At 37.9% G+C, this 18,903-nt stretch overlaps 1 protein-coding gene across 1 annotated transcript in view; it reads left to right on the top strand.

The window, feature by feature from the left end:
- Window positions 1-16,709: 16,709 nt before the first annotated feature.
- LOC124862560 (somatostatin receptor type 5-like) overlaps window positions 16,710-18,903 on the top strand; it is a 33,890-nt gene continuing 31,696 nt past the window's right edge. The window contains exon 1 of the mRNA XM_047356544.1: window positions 16,710-17,024. The gene's annotated coding sequence lies outside the window, so the exon portion shown is untranslated. The remainder of the gene's footprint in view (window positions 17,025-18,903) is intronic.

Here is an 18,903-nt window from a genome sequence, read left to right as displayed (position 1 = left end):
GAGTAGCAGGAGGAACAGAGGGCTCGCCCAAAGAGAAATTATGATATAGGCGGAAACTAAACGAAATTAAGACTCAGTGCTGCGAAGGTGACAGCCTGATAAGAGAGCACTTATCAAAACAGAGCAGCAGATGGTGGCTGTCAGCGTCAATAAAAGGAACATGGCAAACGGCTTTACTTTTTAATTTTTCAGAGCGAAGTGATAAGCACTCAGCATCGGCAGCTGCCATGAAAACACTCCCAGGAAGAAGCTTGCATTTTGCTTCGGATGAAAAGAGTTTGAGATTTTTAACACGATCGATATTGGAAACAAATTACATCCTAGGGGGTATTCATGTTTTCTACACATTATACCACTTTACCTGGAGCATCTGTGAAATCTCTTCCATAGACTTTTGCTTTACACAGTCTTGATGGTTGCAGTGTTGGATATTCTGACAGTAGTTATAAAAAACAAAAAACAAACACTACCTTTCTATGTATTCCTTTATTGAGCTCAGTTCTGCTGTTTGTGGTCTGAATTTTAATTCCCAGTAAAATGTACACCTTTAAAATTGTAAATGAGAAAATATGGTTTTGAAGGTGTTTGATGCCACTAATGAGAAAAAAAATGTTTTTCAGGTTATTCAGGTGGAAAACGTTTATAAAACCAAGAGTTTGGACACACGCAGAGGAGCAAATATGCAAAGTATGGATGAAGTTCAAAGCCTCTGATTCAAACTGAGTCAAAAGAAAAAAAATCCTTAAAGCCTGCAAGGCCACAAAGGAACTGTTCTTTCAACTGACAAATGTTAGAATAAGTAAATAAATTTCAAGGTAAAGTAAGTCACACAGCAACACAGTGACTCTGTACAGACCTTTTAAAAGAAATATCAGGCTTTTAATTTAGAAAAGGCAAAGTACGCCTGAAAAGAATTTTCTGCTGCCTCAGTGTGGCGAGTCATGCAGCTCTGTATAAGAAAGTACACCCGTGTAGAAATCTAGAATTTTATATCTTAGAACAAACTATCTGCTCTTCACCATGTCCTACCATTATTTAAATGTTGTACAAACGTGCACAAAAACAGGAAAGTCCACTCTGTCTGTATTTAATAAACAAAGATTAAGCCAAATTAGAAATGTTGTGTGTGAAAAACTCAGTTATAACCAGAGCACTGAAAGAATTAGTCAGGTGCTGATAACTGATAAACCAATCAACAGAAGGTATAAATGCAGGAGGTTTTTGCTTTTTATAGCACAGGAGCACACAGGTGTGTGTCAACACAATGCCAAAATTGAAAGATGTCACCAAGGACCTTAGAGCGGGAACTGTTGCAACTCATTAATTTATGACGGGTTATAATTCAAAGGAATGTTATTCAGATATTTGAGACAGCTGCCAATCTTCCAGGAGTGGACGCTCCAGCAAATTCACCCCAAGTTACATTTCTATCAAAGAGTAATAATTGACAAAGATTTTCAAATCAATAAATTGAAGCAATGAATAGACCTGAATGTAGACAGGTCAGATGTAGACTTTGTTTGGCTCTGGTTTGTGTGGGCTGGCTACGTTTGTACGGGAACTGTGGTAGCTAACATTAAGTCCGACTTCTTTGATCGTGGCAACGCCTTTAGCGCTGAGGTGATACTGTACACTTGAAGTCAAATGTTGCTCAGTGCATTCTGTGCGTCTTCCTTGTGAACTAACTTAAGGTCTTTTAGCATCACCTACCAGGCTGGAGCTTAAAAATGTTATTTTTATCATTTTGCATTAATAAATTATATGTTCCCTGTGATGGACTGGCATCATGTCCAGGGTGTACCCCCCATCTCCCCTAATGGCACCAGCCCCCCTGCGACCCTGCAAGGATAAGCACCTATATACGATGGATGGATGGATGGATGGATGGATGGATGGATGGATGGATGGATGGATGGATGGATAGATAGATAGATAGATAGATAGATAGATAGATAGATAGATAGATAGATAGATAGATAGATAGATAGATAGATAGATAGATAGATAGATAGATAGATAGATAGATAGATAGATAGATAGATAGATAGATAGATAGATAGATAGATAGATAGATAGATAGATAGATAGATAGATAGATAGATAGATAGATAGATAGATAGATAGATAGATAGATAGATAGATAGATAGATAGATAGATAGATAGATAGATAGATAGATAGATAGATAGATAGATAGATAGATAGATAGATAGATAGATAGATAGATAGATAGATAGATAGATAGATAGATAGATAGATAGATAGATAGATAGATAGATAGATAGATAGATAGATAGATAGATAGATAGATAGATAGATAGATAGAAACTTACTCAAAATTAACATGTTCAAGTTTCAACCTTAACAAAAAGTCAAATCAGTGCAGTAGTTCAATCAATAGGTCAAGGAAACCCAGAGGTCAGTGTCTCGCCGGTGGACTTTTCCAGTTATTAAATAAGGAGGAAGGATTTTTGAACCAGGACATAAACAATTCAAACAGAAAGCGTGAACTGCAGTGCTTCTTTTATAACAACGGACTTGTTACAGTGAAGAACTAGATCTGTGCTCAGAATATTAAACGTTTGCTGTGAGTTTTAATCAATAACATCTACCTTTAGAGTTTGCCTGTGTCGTTTTAACGGCTTTGTGTATCTCACCCAGTAGTCGCTGCATGCTTCATTACATCAAATTCTGTGCAATAGACACAGACATATGAAAGGCTAACCAGTTACAGCAAAAAATAAAAATCCATGTTTGAAATTCAATGCATTGATGCACATGGAAATACTTTTCCTCTGGCTATTTTTCTCTTCTGAAATCCATCACCATGAGCAGATGGAAAATCACAGACAAATAAAAGCCTCATAGTGTTGACTCCGATCATGCAACATTTCAAAACTAATATTCTAATCTTAAATATCTTGTTTTCATTACCTGTGACAGAGAAATCATCATAATTAACAAAAATACAAGCTTTAAAACATCCGTCTGTGTGTAAATAGTGAATATAACGTGTTTTACTTAGTGAACTGAGGTAGTGAAGTAAATTAACTTTCCAGAAATATTCTAATTTGCTGAATATGACTGTATGATCACTAGCAAATTTCTAACTATACTTACACACACGATGCTGACTATTTATTGTGTGTTTTTAACTGTTGACGATTTTGTGTGTGTGTGTGTGTGTGTGTATGTGTATGTGTGGTTTTGTTTTATTGGGGACCCCAATCCATGAAGAATGGCATCTCACTGCTGTCTATGCTGAAGGTGTATGATAGAAGCGACAATAAGTAAGCTGAAATTAACTGAAATGTGCTCCATGTTCTGACCTGTTTATTCATATCAGAATAGAATAGTCTTTATTGTCATTGTACTGGGAGGTTCAATGATATTCTTCTGTGGGGCAGAAAATGTAATTACATTTAGCTTAAATCAGCTTTGCATCGATTCAGTTTTTCTTTTGTTTTCCGCCTGGAAAACACTGAATGAATGTGTTTTTTTTTTTTCTCCATTCAGAGACATAAGAGAAAAACCTAATGGGATCACATCAGGTCTGATCTGTATTTTCTCCTCCTAGACAAAGAAGGAGTGAAGCATCTTGTTCCAACTTTGTTTGCTTTAAAAGATCTCCAAAAACGTGATCCTGAACACACATTAAAACTGGTTTAGGAATAATTGGATCAGGCAAACTTTACATTTTTGGGAATCCCTGAGCTAAACAAAGCCTAAACATTGTGGACTATTTTTTAAAGCTGGGTTAATGCCATTATTACTAAAATTCCTAAATTTTATAATATACCAAGTCTGCTAAGATGGGTCAAAACACTAGGCAGAATTATGGCAGAAGCTTGTCGATGACTACAAAAACCTGGTGATCTAGAGACATTTCACCATTTATTAGTGAAGGTGTATGTAAACATTTGTGTTGTGCAACTATAGCCTGAAAATCTTTGTGCATTTTAAAGTCAGCTTTTATTCTGAAATGTATGGTTATTTGGTCACTTCTCTCGATGATAAAGACCAAGGGCCTAATCTTCAAAAGGTTTGCGTGTAAAAAAAACGCACGCAAACCTCTGTGCGTCAAAGCTGATCCACAAATGTCGTGGTAATTGCATGTGCAAAATCAGCGGAATTGCGGGCGCAAACTTTATAGCGTGTCTGCCTTCATGCAAAACATAAGTTAATGACCCAAAAGAGCAAATTCATGGGAGGACGATATGCAACTGTCATCGCTTACCACCAGCAATGTGATTTTCAAAGCCTGAAACGGTTTGAGGGCGCAATTTTTGCATGTGGATTTAGCACGTTTGAAATGCAGGTGCTAACATGGATGCAAAAATGTCTGGTGTCACTGTGGCCAGAAGGAGGCATAGATAGAATGACAGATGACAGGGAGAGAGATTCTTCTGCGCATGTGCCAACAGATTTGGGTTGTCAGAAATAAAAATAATAAAAATAGATCAGAATAGAGGATTCTATGTAGGATTATCTAAGCTCCGATTTGGAGCCAATCACAAACAGAAGCCATGATATTTCCCCTATGGTGAAACTCCTTGCAACACTTCATTCAACATCATTCCAGCATAACATCGCTGTCAGTAATCATCTGCTCAACGCGAACAAACCTGATCATGGCAAAATGCGCTCACAAATGACCAAGTGCGCAAAGCCTGTAATTTCACATCATGCAAAAGACCCACTGTGCTTTGATGTTGATAATATAATTAATAAGAAAGAACTAAAGACATTATATGCCAGATGAAATCCTTCAAAATGACTTAGCAGGTGAAAAATCACCATTTTAAGGCAGATTTACTGACAGTAATGTTATGTAATGTCAGGGCAATCAGAGCTGGATTAGTTTAAATACATTGTTTAAATATGAACATATGCCAGGGGAGGGTTTTGTTTATGCAGTTAAAACTGATTTTGTGTCACCAAAAAATTATTTAAACAATCAAACACGTTGTGTATCAAAATACTGGCAAAACAAACAAAATGAGTTTAGTAAAATCATAGGAAAACAATTTTTTTTTATGTACATAAATGTTCGATTTAACTTTTTTGCAGGACAGTTATGTGACTATGTTTTAAAAGTAGTGTTATGGGAAAATTCTTTTAAAGTGTTCTGACCTCGGTGTTTTATTACTTAAGAGTAGATGGACTCTAAAATCAAATGCTGGAGAGTTTTATGGTTAACACTCCTGAAGTGTTATATTTCAAGGGAGGGCTACTTTGTTACCTCTGACCCAGGGAGGGTCTGGGGACCGTATTTCTAAACTCTTTTAAGTTGAGATAACACCCTCATACTGCTATAAATACTGTTTGAAAATTCTGTTCGTGGCTCTGTTTCACTGACTAAGCTCAGTGACAGGGTCTTCAAACGCTGAATGCCTTTGAATAAACTTATAAAGGCAAAGTCCGGTCTTTCTCTTGTTAATGAGTTGACATCTCTCTCAATTTGATAAGAAAATCCACAACAGTAGCAAAGCTATAACATACTCCTGCAACAATCTATTTTTATGTTGCTAATATCACGTTCAGGCTTAAATATTGTGGCTGTTTATGATAAACTGCAAACTCTTCAAACATACACTCTCAAAAAAATAACAGGACCCAGTGGGTCTCTGAAAAGAATTAAAAGATCAAGGGAGACAAATTAATTAACAGACATACAGGGGTTGGACAATGAAACTGAAACACCTGGTTTTAGACCACAATAATTTATTAGTATGGTGTAGGGCCTCCTTTTGCGGCCAATACAGCGTCAATTCGTCTTGGGAATGACATATACAAGTCCTGCACAGTGGTCAGAGGGATTTTAAGCCATTCTTCTTGCAGGATAGTGGCCAGGTCACTACATGATACTGGTGGAGGAAAACGTTTCCTGACTCGCTCCTCCAAAACACCCCAAAGTGGCTCAATAATATTTAGATCTGGTGACTGTGCAGGCCATGGGAGATGTTCAACTTCACTTTCATGTTCATCAAACCAATCTTTCACCAGTCTTGCTGTGTGTATTGGTGCATTGTCATCCTGATACATAGGCTGCTGCCTATGCTTTTTCATCCTCCTCATTGCAAAACATGATGCCCGTGGTTTCACTTTAACAGTTTGGCAACACATTTTGGATTTAAACTACAGGAGGAAAAAATCTTTAACTTTTTTTGGTCAGAGTATTATGTGCAATATGGAGATGTGTGCACCTCTCCAAAGCTATATTTAGCCATTCATGTTGCTGGACCATGAATTTAACATTCAAATACTTGGAGCTGCCAGCTAACTGTGAGTGTGATAAAGTTGGTGCCTTGTCATCAGGCCTTAATGCTCAGTTTTACTTCAAATCCCATGATGGCCAATCAAAGCAGGTGCATATGGACCACATATTATTGGAAAGCTGCCACTGGTGCTACCAGGCCTCTTCACACTACACCCAGGGCCCAGATATACTGTCACTATGATGGTGAATCTTAACAAGATCACAAAGTTGTCTGCATGCTTAGATCAATTAAAAACATCTCACACTTCATTGTGTGTGATAGCAAACACTTCATTCTGGATGCACCGACGACTGCTGCAAGACCCTTCAAAGACCGTCAACATTCTGACAGATCAATAATGTCTACACAGATGCATACTGACAAAGTCTTCTGTATTCATTTTATGTTTATTTTAATTCATCATCAGGTATGGTGAGGGTGTAAATCCACATGCAACAAACCAGGCAATTACATTTTTTGGAGACCAGTGTTCTGTTCAGCTAAAACTGAAACTTACTAATCTTTCCAAAGCTAAATTAAGAAGTAGATTCGTCTTTTCAGGATACTTTTTTTATCCTCATCCCAATGCTTTCAGACATTTCATACATATGTTTGTCTGTTATCACCACTTTAAGTGCACTGTTGCCCCTGTACTCAGAAGTAGCTTTTATATGTTCCCAGCCTTTGTTACTAATTTGCAGAAAGACTGTAAAGCAATCCAAAGATTGGGGCAGCCTTGAAGCCCATTAAATAACTAAAGGGCACAGTGTGGGGATCTCATTAAGCAGATCCTCTTTATTTTGCTTTGACCCTCATGTCATGCTTCATGTCTGACTCATCTGACGGTTTGCACGATTTAAGAAGTTGATGAATAGCGAAAGTCAAGAAGCCTTACCCAATTATGTGGATGATGCTTTATATAGCTTATGTCAAGGGAATGTTAGCTAATAATGGATAAGCACTCTGTGGCAGCTACTATAGCTCACTACATGTTTTGCCATTTACCTTTGCCATACCCATAGCTTGTCATTTTCTAGACAGTCCATTTTATCCACAGCAGCATCTCATGTATTAATGAGCATGAGGTGACAGAATGAATGCAGCAACATCGTTAGGAAGAAAATTTTAAATTCAGCCACTGTTTGAATGTTTTTTTAATGTGAACCATGTGTGGCCCAATAACAGTAATGTCATAAGCAACAATGAGGCATGCAGGGAGAATGTGGGCAGTGTTTTTGACCTTTCTGATGCTGTAGGAGGTCTTTCCCAGAGGTGCTGTGCTGATGCAGTTCTACAGATTGGTAGTAAAGTACATGATAAACTCAAATAAATACCAGCTTCAACACACCGTCTTCTTCTAAGCTCATTCAAGACTGAATACGTTGATGAAAAATCTAAATTTCTTTCTCAGTGCAGCCTGTTCATGCTTCTTTTCCGAACTATAAATTTCCCTGGCCACTTCAGATACACCTTGCAAGAACTGGATTGGACCTTCTTTGTCCTTCATAACTGCCTTAACTTTTCTTTATATCAATTCAACAAAGGGTTGGAGACAAGCCTAAAAAACTTTGGTCCACACTGATATGATAGCATCACAGATTTTTTCAGCTGAAGATACATGATGCAGATATTCCATTTTAACACATCCCACCCCTAATGGATTGGGCTAAGGTGACTGTGGAGGTCATTGGGGTACAGGGAAGTCATGTTGAAGAAAATATTTTATATTAATTTGAGCTGTGTGATATGTTGCATTCATTCTGCTGGAAGTTACCATTAGAAGATGGGTACACTGCGGTCGTATTGGTTAGCAACAATCCTCAGGTAGACTGAGAAGTTTAAATGTTTAAATGATGCCCAGTTGGTACCAAGGGAACTAAGGCGTCCCATATCATAACATCACCACCAACAGTCTAAATCAGTAATACAAAGAAAGATAGATCCAAGCTTTCATGTTGTCTACAGAAATTCCTACACTGCCATCTCAATGTATCAGTTTCAGAAAAATAGAATAAGGGGCCAGTCTGTACACCCTAAAGCTAATGCTTTATCGGAGCACCATTTGATTCAGTTTCTGCCATTAGTGTCTTTTTAGGATACTGCCAGTATTGTCAGACTTTATTTGGTATTTGCCCACTATGCGTTTCTGCTGTTCTCTAAATCTATCAGAACGTGAGGACATATTTTATCCAGAGACCTCTTCATGCTATCCTCCAGAATTTCTGTCAAATTTGGTTCTGAACTCTGGCTAGGCCTCCAAAGAGAATGACATTGAATACTAATGTGTTCATCAGGAGGTAATGTGGAGCAGCTGAGGCAGACGGTAAACAGGAAGACTGAGGAAGGGTTACTAAATCACACAGAGAAGCTAAACTAAGACACAAAGAAACACTAAACCAAGGGAAAAGACATATACTAATCTAAGGGAATAAACTAGAATACAGGGAACAGGACACAATAAACGAATAAGAAAAAAACACAAGGTATGAACATATATGGAAACACCTTCCTAACAATAATAAACACAGAGAAATGAACTGAATACAGGAAGACCATATAGAACATAATATCACACAGGGGGATGGTGAAAAACAGAGATTCAAAAGAAAACTAAAACCCAAACACCTAAGCATAATAACATTCCAGTTTAGTTTCAGCCAAAGTTTCCACAATGTTTTGGGAGATTTTAGCAAGGCCATGATGTTTCCTCTGTCTTGCAGCCCTAGTCCTTCATCCAGACATGCACATTACAGGAGATTGTTGGACATTTCTGCAGCTCCTTCAGTGTTGCTGTTGGCCTCTTGGCAGTGTCCCTGACCAGCTTATTTTCAATCACTTCAGACAAATGTCCAGTTTTGCAATATCAGTGTTGACAAATGTTTTTTACCAGTTATCGACTGTCTTCACTATGTCATGGTAAATAATGATGAGGGCGTTTTTGTCCCCTTTTCCTGATTGGTTCCTTTTGATCCAGTGTAATGTTTCTGCAAAGCGATGGTTTAGCTGAAAGATGCAAATTAGCAAATGTGAGGAAATACCTACTAGTGCATAAATAAATAAGATTCTATTTAAGTGTGAACGGTAGGTGTGAACTTGAGAAGACAAAAAAAAGGAAAGTCCTGTAAGGTTTAAAGGTTTACACGCTTATGCCACCAGGTTGTTGCAGTTTTTTTTATTTTACACCCCCTCTCCTTTAAGAGATTTGTATGTTTTTCAGTTGTCTTGTGCAGAATAAAATTAAAGGTGAAAAAAGATTTTGAAGGATTTAACATGGTGGGACTAGACTAGTATTTTAACAGAGGAATGGACATTTTGAGACTCACTGTGTATATATCCAGAGCAGTATTGGTTAAAAATCTGAACCTACAATCAAGCAAATGTGAAAGGAAAGTGCAGAAACCGCCTCACTCACAAAATGATACAAATTTTCATTTATTAGCCAAAATAAGGGCACATTCAGTTTTTCTCTTTTCCCTGCAGAGGAAATTTTACATGGAGCGCAAATTGTGGAGAGAAGCTTCATCGTTTATGGCTACAAGAACACAGCGACACCAATGCACTGTTATAACAACAGATGGGCACATCAACCCTGTTGTCATGGTCATTTATATGACAGTTAGGGCATCCTTCGTTGGTTTCAGGGGGAGAGAAATCCTTCACAGCCAAAGGCGGCTTCTTTGTGAACGCATTAGAGAGGTGACAATAGTGTGTCAGAAAAAAGGGGTTGCTTTGGCACATTTCGGTCTACCAATCCACTGATCTGTTGCATCAGTGGTTTTCATCTCTGGATCTGAGAAGAATGAAAATCACAGCTCATCTGCTTGATGAGCCCAGTGACTCTAAACAGACTCAAGGCAGCCTCCTGCAAGAATCACAGCAAAAATGGATTTCAGTCAGCAACCTATGGAAGATCAGCAGTAAACACTAGAAGATATATCAAAAACTGTGATGTATAAGAGTTCATTATGAGGGATTATTGTGGATTTTACTTCATGGTCTCTTGAAATAATAAAACTCATTATGAAAAATCTGTAGTTCAATAAAATATATTAGGGTTTATCTGGTTAAAAAAAATCATATATGTAGTTCCAGTTTTGTGTTCAATTTGTTTAAAGACAAGAATAACAAAATTACAGTTTGACCAAATTAGACAACAAATATGAACAGTATTTCATCAGTGGATTAATAGATTTGTTAACTGATTGAAATAATTTGCATAGTTTTTTGGACTTGCAGGTCAGTCATGTAAATCAGCATACTGACTGCAGGGTTTTCTTGTTAAATTTGTTGCACAAATTAAATTTCTGGTTCTAAAAAGATGATAAATCAGAAGGTTTGTATTTATATTTTCAATAGGTAAAAACTGATAAAGCAGTCAACCTTGTTTTAATTGCAGTTCTTACTTGAGTGTTTAAAAACAATAAAACAAGTTCTCTTTTCTTACACAACGATAAGGTAGGAAATAAAAGAAACAAGTAATTCAGAAAGCATTTGGTTATTTTTGTACTAAACTAAAAGAAGAACTCAGGACATCCAAGAGAGCCCAGAAAGGTGCAGAACTATTTCTTTTTGAGAGTACAGACTTAAGTTGCCACCAGTGCAGAGCTTGCTTAACAATGGCACCTACAGCAAGGTGACCTTTGGTAAGAATAAAGATTTTTTTAAATTAATACAATACTAAGGCGAATCTGATGTGGAAATGTTGTAAATCTACAGGAAAAAAAAGCCATTGGACTAATTGCTTTTTAATTTGCCAGTTTGAATGTTTATAAATCCCGGCTCCCTGCTGTCAGGAAGCAGAGCCAAATATAAAAAAAAAAACAATAAAATCATTCATGCATTTTACCGCCTGATTATGCTTCTGTGTTTGGCAACAAAAATGCTTGGATAGAGAACCTTTGTGAAACCATCTTGGTCAACATCTGATTCCTGACAGACTCTTTGTCCGTGTGGGATTTAAAACAACGAGCTGAACATAATGATTTAGAGCACTGGTTGATCAAGTCAGTCCAAGTTATGTTTGAGCGGAAAACCACGGCAAGTCTCTGAGGAAACTCTATTTTTGCAGATTTTTTTATTTTTAAACAGAGTTTCTAGTTTAAATAACCAGTGAGTCAGTAGTTTTCCAGGGAAATGACAACTTGAGCAGCAAGATGATGAAAGACATACATGTAGTTGCTGTTGTGAAAAGAGAAAATGCAGAAATAAATTTTAACTTTTAAAGAAGGTAAATGCTTTACTTTACTGAAAGATGTCTGGAAAGATAAATAGGTTACAGTGTGAAAATAAAGTCATCAGCAACCAATGTAATTACTATTTTTGTTTTTACTTCAAAAAGCTGTGTTTCATAAAAAGCAGATGACGTCTTTCAGGATTAAATAATAATAAAGAGGTATTTCTACGTGGTGATTGGTTTGCTCTGAAAGGAGTTTCAACTAATGATTTAGAAAGTGCAGGAGAGTGCTGCTTGCCTAGAAGAAACCAGTGCTCCTCTTAAATCAATACATCTTTTCAAGTTTAATAAACCCAAAAACCTTCTCAGATGGGAGTTTGGATAAATGCATGCAGTTTTCCACGCTCTGTGAGCTCACTTTATGTGTTGTCAGCAGAGCCTCTTCACAAAAATGATGGGGTGAGCCGCATTTGATTCGTGTCTTGTTTGGTGTAATTACTGTGTGGATTGGTGTCAGCTCAGCCGCTCTGAATTTATAACCACGCTCACACACACCCCTACCCCCCTCCGATAATCATAAATAAATTGAGCAACAAATTATTTATGAATTTGGAACCAGTTTGTCTCAAAGCTTCCTAATTTTCTGTTGTCACTTTTAATATTTGCTGTGTTGATGATGGATGGTCTCATGTGGTGTGGAATAGGGTTTAATAAAAATGTGTCATGTTGTTTTCATTGAGTCCCCCAAAGCAACAGCGTAATTTGATTCCCTGTGGATGAATTAATAAAAACATAATATCCAGGAAAAAAATATGCTGTTGACATGATTGCACAAAAATTTAATTAAAAGCAATAACCATGACTGGTTCAGGCTAAAACTGGGTTGAAAGCAATGTTCAACACATGATGACTTTGTGTATTTATTATGACTTGAAGAGATGTTTTTCAACTTTATGAAATTTAAAAGTAGTTAAAGTATAAAAGAGCAATATCTGTTGTCTTATTTAATGCTTTAAAAGGGTCGTACGGCGTTTTATGATAGTCAGTTTAAACTTGATTAGACATTTCTGCAGACTACATCATGCACATGTAGTTAACCACAAACACAACAAAAGTATGCTTTAACCTACAGAGCTGCCACCTAAAATGTCCTTGCTGGAACGCAGATTTAAACAAATCAAAAGACCCGGAGTCTCAAAAAATAAAGGCTGCAGCCTAATTGAGTTGTTATTGTCGGGTTTGTTTGTCTGAACCCTCAACAGCACAAAAAGTGAGTTTCTCTTTGATAGGACTGAGCGAAGAGTTTTATCAGGGTTGATCATTTTATTTCATTAATATAAAAGCGTATTCTTCACTCATCCTTTTCCTGTGCATATAAACATGTCTTTGAGTTTCTCCAGCTCCATCTCTGATTGGTGGACCATCCCCAACCTTGATGAGTCCTTCTCTAGAGGTGAAATCTTCTGCTGAGCTGATGTTATTGGACTGGGTACCCACTGACCCATGGTCAGAACAAAATGACCACAACTTCACAGCATCTATAGCTTACCCTACAGACGTAAATAACAATATACTCCAAAGCATTATTTTATTAATGCTAATTAAGCATCAAAGCTTGTTTTTTTATTACAGAAATCATTGATTCTTATGCTAAAGGAGATAATCAATAAGCAATGAAACTTGTTCTTTTGTATTTTAATGAAACACACCAGCCCTTATCATGGCTGCTACTTCAATGTTCACGGCTAAAGTGACAGCTAAGTGATCATTTGTTCTTACAAGGTTACAAGGACCGAAATGAGCCACACATACAGCATCTGAATAAAAGAGTTGAAATAAGTTCCAGTTTAGTACTGAATTCATACATCATGAAAACTCATTTCAGAAAGTTTCCATGAAAGTTGAAAGAATACATTCAAGCAAAGATAATGTTTGTTTTTCTTGACTCATCGAGTGTACTCATGCATTGCCTATGCAAGGACACCCAAGTACCACAGCTAGAGTAGAAAATGTGAATAAACTGTACGTCATGCCACATTGCGCAGGGTAGAAAAAAGCACCATCTTGTGAGAATTGCTCTAAATACTTTGTTGAAATAATCTGAACTAAGGGAGAAACAAACAGATGGTGAGCAGAAAAGAAACCTTAACAGGTTGCATTTAAACTAAATTAGACACATCCAGGGCAATGCACGGCTGCTTAGATTTCACACAAAAAACTTTAGAGTGTGGATCTTGCATGATTTTAAATGGCAGCAAAGACTTTCCAGTACATGCGTACAAAGTAATTATTTAGAACCATTGCAGACAGGTCGAGGATAAAGTTGTGAAGATGTTTAGCAGGGTTAGGTTATAGAAAAACATCCCAAGATTTCCCAGAGCTCTGTTCAACCAATCATCTGAACATGGAGAAAGGATGGACCAACAGCAGACCTACTAACACATTACCAACCAGTTGTTTGAGCGTGCACACGGGAGAGATCTGTATGTATTTAGATGTAAGGGGTTGGACAATGAAACTGAAACACCTGGTTTTAGACCACAATAATTTATTAGTATGATGTAGGGCCTCCTTTTGCGGCCAATACAGCATCAATTCGTCTTGGGAATGACATATACAAGTCCCGTACAGTGGTCAGAGGGATTTTAAGCCATTCTTCTTGCAGGATAGTGGCCAGGTCACTACGTGATACTGGTGGAGGAAAACGTTTCCTGACTCGCTCCTCCAAAACACCCCAAAGTGGCTCAATAATATTTAGATCTGGTGACTGTGCAGGTCATGGTGATGTTCAACTTCACTTTCATGTTCATCAAACCAATCTTTCACCAGTCTTGCTGTGTGTATTGGTGCATTGTCATCCTGATACACGGCTCCACCTTCAGGATACAATGTTTGAACCATTGGATACACATGGTTCTCAAGAATGGTTCGGTAGCCTTGGCAGTGACGCGCCCATCTAGCACAAGTATTGGGCCAAGGGAATGCCATGATACGGCAGCCCAAACCATCACTGATCCACCCCCATGCTTCACTCTGGGCATGCAACAGTCAGGGTGGTACGCTTCTTTGGGGCTTCTCCACACCGTAACTCTCCTGGATGTGGGGAAAACAGTAAAGGTGGACTCATCAGAGAACAATACATGTTTCACATTGTCCACAGCCCAAGATTTGCGCTCCTTGCACCATTGAAACCGACGTTTGGCATTGGCATGAGTGACCAAAGGTTTGGTTATAGCAGCCCGGCCGTGTATATTGACCCTGTGGAGCTCCCGACGGACAGTTCTGGTGGAAACAGGAGAGTTGAGGTGCACATTTAATTCTGCCGTGATTTGGGCAGCCGTGGTTTTATGTTTTTTGGATACAATCCAGGTTAGCAGTCGAACATCCCTTTCAGACAGCTTCCTCTTGCGTCCACAGTTAATCCTGTTGGATGTGGTTCGTCCTTCTTGGTGGTATGCTGACATTACCCTGGATACCGTGGCTCTTGATACATCACAAAGACTTGCTGTCTTGGTCACAGATGCGCCACCAAGACGTGCACCAACAATTTGTCCTCTTTTGAACTCTGGTATGTCACCCATAATGTTGTGTGTATTTCAATATTTTGAGCAAAACTGTGCTCTTACCCTGCTAATTGAACCTTCACACTCTGCTCTTACTGGTGCAATGTGCAATCAATGAAGACTGGCTACCAGGCTGGTCCAATTTAACCATGAAACCTCCCACACTAAAATGACAGGTGTTTCAGTTTAATTGTCTAACCCTGTAAGTCTCACATTGATCATAGATATTTCATTTTTTACCTGCAGATTTTAGTATTTTTATGTTTTTACTGTTGTTTTGTTGCACTTTGCTATACTTATATAAATGTATACATTTATTATTATTATTATTATTATCTCCAACTCCATGGCTTCAAATTTTATCTTTCTCTGCTCTCCTAAACTGTCCATGATGACAGCCAGCAGCACATGCAAAACTCTCAATTAACAAGCAATTTAGCACTCCATATTTGCAACTTTTGAAGATCAGCCCCATTGTGTATGGCAGAACTCTTAAACCTGGTTTATACTTGGTTTTTCTGTTCTCATAAATAGCGTATTAAGACAGAGCTGCACACACTGTTTGTGGGGAGCTTGTTCTGTTGTTGCGGCTGGTTGTGCACATCCCAGTTTATGTAACAGTCCACATGGAGCGAAGGTTGTGCTCACTATACAGGACGTTTTTACAAGCAGTTGTACGGGTGAATAAAAACACATGGGGGATAAATATTTGAGACTTGTAAAAATGACAAAATAGAGACCAAACGTTGTAGTTGTAGTAGGAATTCACTTCTGCTATGGCCATCTAAAAGCCAAAGGGGGGCAAAGGGTGTTCTTTCACATCTAGGGTTAGTGTTAGGCTTAAAACTCCATTCCAAACATATTCCACCCACACCAAACTATGGAGGTGGCAGAATAATGATGTGGGCTTCCTTTTTTTAACAGCAACAGGTTAGAGGCTGGAAAAGACTTTAAGGCTCAGGTCAAGGTTCACCTTCCAGTAGGACAATGACCCTAAGATACAATGGAATGCCTTATATTAGAGCATATTCATATATTAGAATGGTCCAGTCAAAGTCTAAATCTAAATCTAATTGAGAATCTGTGGTAGGAGAACTGATGTTCATATATGCTCGCCATCCAATCTCACTGAGTTTCAGCTTTTCTGCAAAGCAGAAAGGAGAAAAACCCAGGAGGGCCAAATAAAAATACCCACCATGATTTTCAGATTTTTATTTGTGATTTTTATTTGTGAAAAAGACCATATTTTATTTACCTTTCCTGTCACAATTATGCACTATTATATGTTGGTCTATTACCTAAAACCCTAATAAAATATTATGGTGGTAACATTGAAAGAGAAAGGTTGTGTATTCAGGAGCTTTGAGTTTGGAAGAAAAACTCAAAGCAATTTGTGCACCAAGCATGGCAGGTAAACAAAGAAAACAACAGTTACAAAAAATCTACATAGAATAATTGCAAACATCCCATTTTCTAGGTTGAACACATATAATTGTTGAAAGACTGCTGATTTAAATTATAATTGGGAGAAAAAAATTGTTTTTCACCAAGTACAGAAACAGTATTTAGTTTCCTCATCATTCTGTCTGTTACACGCGTTCCCACACAAAACCCCAAAATAAATGGGGGAGTAATGAAATTAGAAGGGGGACTGTTGGGTGGGGCGGTATATGAGGGAATGCTGCAGCACCTGTGAGGCAGCCACATGCAAAGACTGTGGACAGGCTGATCGGTGCATCACACCAAAGCCTTTTATCCCTTTTATAACACCTCCTACTTGACTGCATGCAGCAGCAGAGCTGTTACCTAGTTACAAGCCGGAGACTGAGCGACCTGCGCCTGTGTGCTGATGGGCATCAGTTAGTCCGGCAGCAGACGGCTGGTGTTTTTCTCAGCGCAGGATGGGAATGAAACGCGTCCTGCAGCGAACCGGCAGAGTGCTGCTGCTTTTCTCGCGTTGTTTCACCGCTAAAACCCACAGACAGCCAGCGCTCAGGAGGACCGCGGCGTGGAAAGTGTCTGCTTGAAGGTAAGTTGGAGTTTAGTTGAATGATGCCTGTGGGTTTCTGAGGATCACGCAGTAAGTGGTACCTGGAATGGCTCGACTGTCATCGCACCTTGTTTATGACTCACCTTGTTTGAATCACGTCAATAGACAGATTTTAAATATTCACAGAGATGAAAACATTAAAAGTTTATTACACAGACAATAAATATTGAGGATTTATTTTTAAAAAAAATGTTATATTTGCTAACAGGCAATGCAAACAGAAATTCAGCTTTGCAGAGGTCCAAAACCTCCAGAAAAAAATCATAACAAATGATTTTTCTGACATTTCTTCCTATATTGTATATATTGTGATTTTTATTTGTTGCATTATCATTGTGTTTTTGTTTCTTTTTGTCATTGTTTTGCTTTTTCCTTGTTTTTTTTTTTCATCTTTGCTTTCATGGTTTGACATTTTTTCCATTTTGTCATTTTTAGCTGATGACACACTTTGTGTCATTTTTAGCAAATACTTGTGCATTTTAGTATTCAATATAAAAAGTTAATATCAAAGCAAGTTTATTTGTATAGCAAATTTCGGTAAAATGAGTGTGTCATGGAAAGCAAAGACAAGTACTTTACAAGATATCATTAACTCAACACAAAATTGTGAATCTTATGGATTATATACAATTATATACAAGTGTATGTCTAATCATTTTGATGATTATGACTTACAGTTAGTAAAAACCCCAAATTCAGTTTCTCAGAAACTTAAATAAAACATAAGACAAGTAAAAAGGGATTTTTAACACAGGAATATTGTGTGATGGGCTAACACAATCACATGGAAGACTGTTGATTTGTCAGTTGTCCAGCAGACCGGAGGGTAAGCCACATATGTCATTGAAAAGAAATCGGCTCTTCGCAGAGTGCTGTTTCCAAGATTCAAGATTCTTTATTGTCATTATGTCACCATAATGAAATGTAGCTGAGACCCGGCTCAAACGATACACATGTAGGTTAAAGACACTTACCAAATTAAAAACAAGCATTTAAAAACAAAAAAAGTCGAGCAGAAGGAAAAAGTATGGTTAAGAAAAAATAGACTGTTCAAGCAAGAGGGACTACCACAGCCCTAAGAAGATGAAGCGAAGCTTATTCAAGGATTGGGAGGAGATTCATCACCATACACAGATGTATCCGGGGCATGGGCTACACCTGGCACATTGCTTGAGTTAATAACTCCTGAACCAGGGACAGCGTCAGAAACGTCTTTCCATGGCTATGGAGGAAAAGTAATCGACTGGTGCTTCAATATTCTCTTTTCAGATGAAAGTATGTTTTGCATTTTATTTGGGAATCAAGATCTCCAAGAGTCTGGAGGACGAAAGGAGAGGCACAGAATCTAAGCTGCTGGAGGGGGACTGTGAAGATTTCACTGTCAGTGATTAAATGGGAAGCCATGTCATCTGCTGTTGTTGCTGGATCAACATCACCAGATGGCTTCCTTTAATCTAAGTGGAACAGTTTGGAGGTTCCTCCAGACCTTTGCATTGTGGTGACACATCCAAATAACTTCTACCTACAGTTCATATAGTTGTTTGACTTGAAGAGTTTTGAATCTAGAGTTGCTGAAAAATGGCTCCAACTAAGACGTCCTTTTTCTTGCACTTTTCCAGTGTTCTGAGTATTTTTCCATCGATGGTGATGATGGTTGTGCAAAATGTGCAAAATCATGCAATGTTTATGATCCTGAAGCTGCAAGTTTAGAACTATTGAATTGACCTAAAATTGATTCATGATCAGTTATACACACTTTGAGTGGTTCAATGTGGGACTTGTATTTTATCTTTTTAGTGCTTGTTTGCATTAGAACTTAAAATATACTATCTGGTGTTTTGGAACGGTCTCTCCCTGA

Source organism: Girardinichthys multiradiatus, chromosome X (assembly GCF_021462225.1).
Source record: "Girardinichthys multiradiatus isolate DD_20200921_A chromosome X, DD_fGirMul_XY1, whole genome shotgun sequence".
NCBI classification, from domain to species: domain Eukaryota; kingdom Metazoa; phylum Chordata; class Actinopteri; order Cyprinodontiformes; family Goodeidae; genus Girardinichthys; species Girardinichthys multiradiatus.
Note: the sequence above shows the minus strand (reverse complement) of the source record. Positions and strands in the feature narration are given on the sequence as shown.